Below are 7,570 nucleotides of genomic sequence, written 5' to 3'. Positions count from 1 at the left end.
AAGACCCTGCTGGCAATGGTGGCGCGCGGCCCTCGGGTAGCGCTCCGCCCAATGGGGCGGCCCCTGGTCCTGAACCTCAGGGCGAGGCTCGGGCGCCCGCCAAGGCTTCTGACGGCGACACCAAGATGCAGGACACGGGCGAAGAAGGGGATGACAGCCAACAGGATTATTCTATAGACACGGAGACTTGGGACAAGCTGGGTGCGATTTCCACTGATTCGGGTGCCATGGGAGTGGCGACCCAAGACACGGCGGTGAGTGTTCCACCACTGGCCAGATCCCTGGCGCTGTCCTTTGATGAGTATGGATCCAACATCCCGGCCCTGGAGCTGGCGCAGACGGAGAATCAGGAGGTGGTTGGGCCATTGTGGTTGCGGACCCGCTGTCAACTCTTGCTGTGGCACCGGGGGCCGATTCTGGATGCGTCGTTGACTCCGACCTGACCCCTGCCAACAAGCGTGGTTCCAATAGTGCGGGGCGTCAGGCTAAGAAGACGGCTGGGAGGAAGCCGGTCTCCAAGAACGTGGCGTCGGTGGCGGTGGCGACTCTGGGTGGCGAGCTGGGGGTGGCGTTGGGCACGGCAGAAGTGGGCAGCAAGGCCAGGCGCTCCAAGGCTACTCCGGTGACGCAGCGGGCTCCCAGCATTCGCGCCAAGGCCAAGCTGGGAGAGCTGACGTCGATGGAAAGCGCCAAGCTGCGGCTCACTGGCAAGAACCTGGAGGCTTCAGGTAACCCCTTACCCTCTTACCGTATCTTGAATGCTTTTACGGATGATCAGCTTGCTAGCATTTTGGACGATAGTGGCGTGGTGATTAGTGCCCCTTGTAGCGAGATTATTTCGCTGGTTTGTGCACGGGAGGAAGCACGGGCCATGCTTGCGGCTGCGGCTGCACGCTGTGTCGACCCGAACCAATGTGCCATCGTATCGGTCACGGCTGGTAGCGAGGCAGAGCCCGATGAGGAGACAGAGGCTAGGGAGGCCTCTGTTCTTCCTTCTTCCAGCCGGATTCCGGTGCAGAAGCGAGTGGCGAAAGCGGTGACATCCAGGGGGTGCGCCTTCGCAATCATATCATTTAGATGCGTTACCTTTTCTGGAACATTCGTGGTTGTGGCCACGGGGGGAGGCGTACACAACTCAAGGAATATATTGCCAAAGAGAGGATAGATGTGGTAGCGTTACAGGAAACGATCAAAGCTGACTTCTCGTTCCGTGATCTTCTGGCTTTCGACCCTTTGCAGCGTTTCTCTTGGCACTGGGTGCCCTCGACGGGACACTCGGGTGGTATCTTAATGGGCTGTAATAATGATATATGTGATGTATTGCAATGGGATGTTGGTGTATTTTTTCTTTCTGCTACCATTAGACACCGTGTCTCGGGCCTTTCGTGGGTGGTGGTGTGCGTTTACGGGCCTGCAGACCATTCGCGCTCTGCAGAGTTCTTACATGAATTAGCTAATTTGGTAGGGGCCAAACACGCTATCAGTTTGCCCCTTGTAGTAGGTGGGGACTTCGATCTAATTTGCTCGGGTGCGGACAAAAGCAACGCCAACATTGACTGGACTCGGGTGTCCATGTTCAATGCTGCCATCGCGGCATCGGCGCTGCGTGAGGCAGCTCGGACCGGTGCGAGATATACCTGGACAAACAAGCAGTTGTGTCCGGTCCGGAGTGTGTTGGATAGGGTATTTTTTACCCCCGAATGGGAGGTTTTATTTCCCCTATGCACACTGGTTGCTGAAACTAGAATTGGCTCGAACCATGTTCCGTTGATATTTTCCTCTGGGGAGGAATATATTAGACGTAGCCCTCGATTCTACTTCGAAACGGCATGGTTTGAGTCCGAGGGGTTTGCACAGATGGTGTCGGACCGTTGGGATATGATTTGCAACCAGCTAGGGCCGCAACGGGGACCGGCAGAGTGCTGGAACACAGCGGCTAGCAAACTCCGGGCTTTTCTGCGTGGTTGGGGGGCTAACCATGGCAGTGAATCCAAGAGGGAGCGGGCTCAGTTTGTCGAGGCAATTGCTGCGCTTGACTTCGAGGCCGACCTGCGCCCCTTCTCGGAGGGAGAATGGGCCTTACGTTACGACTTGGAACGCCAAGTCCTTGCCATCCTCCGGGCTGAAGAGGAATATTGGCGACGCAGGGGCGAGATCAAGTGGGTCACCAAAGGAGACGCTAATACCGGCTATTTTCATGCTTACACTAACGGTAGGAAACGCAAAAGTACGATCCTTAGATTACAATCCGAACATGGGCTCTTACTTACCAACGAGCTCATTGTGGCCCACATTTATGAGTTCTTCATCGGTCTGTTGGGAACGGCCGAGGAGAAAGCTCTTGGCCTCCGGGATCACCTTTGGGACCCTGCCGAACGGGTCTCACAGGAGGAGAACGATGGGCTCGTCCTCTCTTTCCTTCCGGAGGAAATCGATAGCGCCTTACACGATATGAAAACGGGCACGGCGCCCGGTCCGGATGGGTGGCCGGTGGAATTTTTCAAAAAATTCTTGCCTATGCTCAAACACCTTTTCTACGACATCGTGAACGGCTTCGCGTTAGGTACCGTCGACCTGTCGAGACTAAACTACGGGGCTATTAGTCTGATCCCCAAGGTTAAAGGGGCCGACGACATAAAGATGTTTCGGCCTATCACTCTGATAAATGACCCTTTCAAGATCTGTGCAAAAGCCTACGCCTCCCGCTTGGCGCCCGTAAATCCGGTTTCCTCAAGCAGCGTAACATTCTTGAAGGGCCTTTAGCGCTGCTCGAAATCGTACATGAGCTAAAACGTACCAAGTCTAGAGGCGTTCTCCTTAAGTTAGATTTCGAGAAGTCATACGATCGCGTGAACTGGGAGTTCGTGCGTGAGGTCCTCATCAAAAAGGGTTTTGATGTGGGTTTTGTCCATCGTATCATGCACCTCGTGAGTAGTGGACACACGGCGGTGACTATCAATGGTGAAATGGGCAACTTCTTTCGCAACAAACGCGGCCTTAGGCAGGGAGATCCTAGCTCTCCTTTGATCTTTAATTTTGTTGCGGATGCTTTAGCAGCTTTGATTAGCAAAGCCAGGGCTGCGAGGCATATCAAAGGGTTAATCACTCACCTCATCCCCGGCGGCGTGACTCATCTGCAATACGCGGATGACACGATGTTGTTATTCGAGCCAGAAGACCATAGCATTGCCACGATTAAGTTACTTATGATTGCTTTTGAGATACTATCGGGTCTTAAGATTAATTTTCTCAAAAGCGAAGTGATCACCATAGGGATGGATGACCACGAAGGCCGGAGAGTCGCAAACTTGCTCAATTGTAAGATTGGGAAACTACCGATCAAATACTTAGGGCTCCCGATAAACCACAAGAACTTGACAATTGCCGAATGGGCGCCACTTTACGGCAAAGTGGTGAATCGGGTTAGTCCGTGGAGAGGGAGGTTCATGTCTTCCGCAGCTAGGTTAATTTTGACCAATTCTAGCTTATCCTCCTTGCCTATCTTTACTATGGGCATGTTCCTCCTAGCCGATGGAGTGCATGCCAAGCTTGACACGCCGCGCACCCGGTTCTTTTGGGAAGGAACCGAGACGAAACACAAATACCACTTGGTAAAGTGGGCTGCGGTGTGCAGACCAAAGAAGTTTGGTGGTTTGGGGATCACGAATTCGAAGCTTATGAACGTTGCACTACTCACCAAATGGTGGTGGCGCCTTGCCCAAAATGAGAAGGGTCTCTGGGCAGATATTCTCCGGGCTAAGTACTTCCCGGACGGCAACCTTTTTAAGGCCAAGCCCAAGGGATCGTCCTTTTGGAATGGCATTCAAGCGGTAAGGCCAGCATTTGCGGTTGGGGCCCAGTTTGCAGTCAACAACGGCAAGTCCACGCGCTTTTGGCTGGACTGGTGGAGGGGGCAAACCCCGCTGTGGCAATCACACCCGGAGTTGTATCAGCTTGCCACGGACACGCACATTATGGTCGCTGACGCCCTTAGAGTGCACCCCCCGGCGATCTCCTTCTTCAGACCTCTGGAAGTGGGAGAGGCGACGGCTTGGGATGCATTGGTGACTGAGCTCGAGGGGTGGAGTCTCAGCCAGGATCATGATCAGATTGCTTGGAGGCTTACGGCTTCTCGTAAATTCTCGGTGAAATCCTTATACGAGAAGCTTACGGAGGGGAATGGGCTAGATATGGCTAGGGGGCTGTGGAAGGCTGGCATTCCCCTCAAGATCAAGATCTTTATGTGGCAAATGTTCCGCAATCGCCTACCTACCTCGGATAATGTGGCCAAACGCAACGGGCCGGCGAACAGGACATGCACCATCTGCGGTCTTGGGGAGGACGCTAATCACGTCTTCTTCAAGTGCTGTCTAGCTAGATTCGCGTGGAGCGCGGTCAGGGATACTTTCAATCAGAATTGGAACCCGCAAAATAGCTCGGACCTACTTACATTGTTAACCGCACAGAGGGGTGCGAATGCGCGAGTGGTGTGGCGCAGCGTTGGGGCAATGTTTTGGTCCATTTGGACCGTGAGGAACAAAATTACTATCGAACACAAGTTCCCTGCTCACCCCGCTGAGATTCTTTTCAAATGTCATATTTTCTTACAGGCTTGGGCGCCATTGGGGAAGCAGCGTGACGAGGGACGCATGCACGAGATTATGGAGCAGATCAAGTTGTGCACGTCGAGATCAAGACTTCAAGATCCGCACGCTTGAGCATTTTGCGTCTAGTTTCTACTTTGTTATGATCTATCGTCGCCTAGGTGAACTATTAGTATCTACTTTGCTGGGACTGCGAGCCCGCTGAACTTATGATGTTATGTCTGTGAGGATTATTCCTGGTTGGATGCTGCCTTGTGGCTTTATTAATTTAAAGCCGGACGCTTCGTGCGTCTTCGTTCCAAAAACATTCACTCACAGGAACGAGGGCTTCCAAGCGCGGGCTTCTTTATGGGAAAGGATTAGTAGCAGGCACGCGTGGGGCACGCAGATTTTGGGCCGCCGATTAGCGTTAAGATTCTTTTTTGCATGATAGTGTCTCATTTATACCATAAATATCATAATACAAGCCACGTAAACAGACCTGACAAGACTGAAAAGACAGCAGAACGCTAGCTTTTACATAAAGGAATAACAACCAAGAAGAAAAAATACAATGAAGACCGAAGAATACTCTAAGCTTGACACCAACGTCCGTCAGCTGCCTCTAGCACAAATGCAACAACCACCAAAGGAAAAAAATGACGAATCACCTCTTCACCCGAGCTTGACGTGGCGCCATCACTAATATGCAGCTTTGCGGACCTCCAAGGTGGCTCACCAAAGGCGAAACCATTGCCATTGGACGGATCAGAATGGAGCAACACCCTGGACACACCATCGAACTCCAAATCTGATAGCCCCGCACGACAAAGACATCGAATGAGGAAACCATACCTGCCATCCACGAACCACAAACCCAGCACACGATCCACCATCTTGCAGATGCCGCCTATGCAGACCATAATCTGCATCCGCTCCTGGACTACCTCCCAAGCTCCGCGCCGACACTGGAGCAAACGACATCACAACGACGGAGCTCGAGGACACAAGTCCACCACGAGGATGTCGCCGCCGTCAGACCATCCTTATTTGAACAGACTGGTTTCCAAATCCATCTCTAGTCATAGGGTTTATCGCCTCGTCGGGGAAGGATCTGAAGATTCTTTATTCGGCATCATCATCGCCGCCGCCGAAGGCAAGACGATGAATAGCCTAAAACTAGGCTACTAGGGCCTAAAACGAGCCACGTGTGTGGATCCGATGACCCCTCTCACCACCGACGACCGAGGTCGGCGGCAGAGGGGAGCCGCCGGAGAACGACAACGAAGACTCTGGTGGCAGCTTGGCGTGATCGCCTTTTCCTTCTTTGAGAGGAAGAAAGGAACGTGATACATCAGTGCCAAGATTCGAAAAGTCGTTTGTGTATTTCATGTATTCGTGGTCATATATCGGTGCACAAATATATAATCACATCATAAATGGAAAGCATTGTGTTACCTGTTTATGTGGGACCGATTTATAAGGTACAAATATTTTGATGAGCAATTTTTTTTGACGATATTTTGATGAGCAGTCGATGCACCACATGTGTAGTAAAACCGTAGCGCCGCGGTGAAACCTTTCAGTCTATTCTTCTTCTTGCCTATGTGTTCTTGAAGTACCATGTTCCTTTCTTCTTAGAATTCTTGTGCTTTAGGAGCAGTGGTGTATATGAAAAGGCCCGAAGATATTCAGTTGCGAGCCACTCAGAGACGTCAACGATAGTAATAAGAGTAGGAGAGCTGGAGAGAGATATCGAAAGTGTTAGAAGGGAGAGAGGGATATGGTGGAATAGTTTGTTGTATTGCTTGAGCCTCTTGGGCATATGTATAGGAGTACATGATCTACTTGGAGTACAAGGTAAGCCGGAATATTTCCTAGTCTAACCTATGTTTCCTAATACAATCATGTTACTCAACATCCCCCCGCAGTCACAACGGTAGCGACGCAGACGGTGAGACTGGAGAAGAATCCGAAGGCAAGCCGACGGACACCCCCCCACAGTCGTAACGGTCGACGCATCGCGGAGTCGTGGCTGGAGTGGAAACCAACGAGGTTGCTCAAGCAGGCGGTAGCCCTTTGTGCCATTTGTCAATGTAGCCAAGAGCGGGGGGTGGTGGAGCCGTGGTCGAGGTAGCTGTGCGAAGAATGCCGTGGTCGATGTCGAGTCGGGGTGGCCGGTGTCAAGGAAGTCGCCATGGAGCCGCGGGCGCAAGAGGGCGCCGAGTTAGCATGGGCGTAGTGGTGTCGAAGTAGGGGTGTGCCGGGAAGAAAATGTTGTTGACGACGCGTTGCGACGGGTTTGCCAAGCCCGAGGACACATCGTGGACGAAGGCACGCACCGGTGTTGCCAGCACCGGGCATGTGTAGACGGACGAAGACGAAGTTGACGAAGCACCGACCAGACTTGCCAGGCCCGGGGACACGTCGTGGATGAAGGCACGCATCGGTGTTGCCAGCACTGGGCATGCCTAAACGAGGGACCTGCACGAGCTGTATGCCATGTCGGAGAAGTCAGAGAGGCCGGCAGAGAAGAACTCGACGACGATTGCGGCGTCCATCGGCGCGGGACCGATGTCACCAATGGTGGTCGGAGTAGACGAAGTGGTCGGAGTAGATGACGGTGACGCTGGCGACGGGCTGGTGCTTGGACAAAGACTAAGGGGGTGGACGGGCGGTGGCGGCTACGAAGGTAGCGACGGCGGCGGCCAAAGAAGAGCGGCGGCGGCGGCTAGGTTAGGAGTGCGGCGGCGGTGCTCGAAGTAGGCGAAGAACCCTGACAGCGTGACGAAGACCGGCATGGACGGTGGCGTTCCCGCGCCAAGGGAGACGGCGCGACACATACCACGGGAGGTCGACGCGCGGTGACGGCGGAGTGGACCGCGGGCCGCGGCGCTACAGCCCGCAGGGGCGACGCAGCGGCGGCAGGCGGGTCGGGGTGACGGCGGGAAGACCTCGGGGCGGCGGCGGGGACCGCGGGCCGCGAC

Source organism: Triticum aestivum, chromosome 4D (genome assembly GCF_018294505.1).
Source record: "Triticum aestivum cultivar Chinese Spring chromosome 4D, IWGSC CS RefSeq v2.1, whole genome shotgun sequence".
In the NCBI taxonomy this organism is placed as follows: Eukaryota; Viridiplantae; Streptophyta; class Magnoliopsida; order Poales; family Poaceae; genus Triticum; species Triticum aestivum.
Note: the sequence above shows the minus strand (reverse complement) of the source record.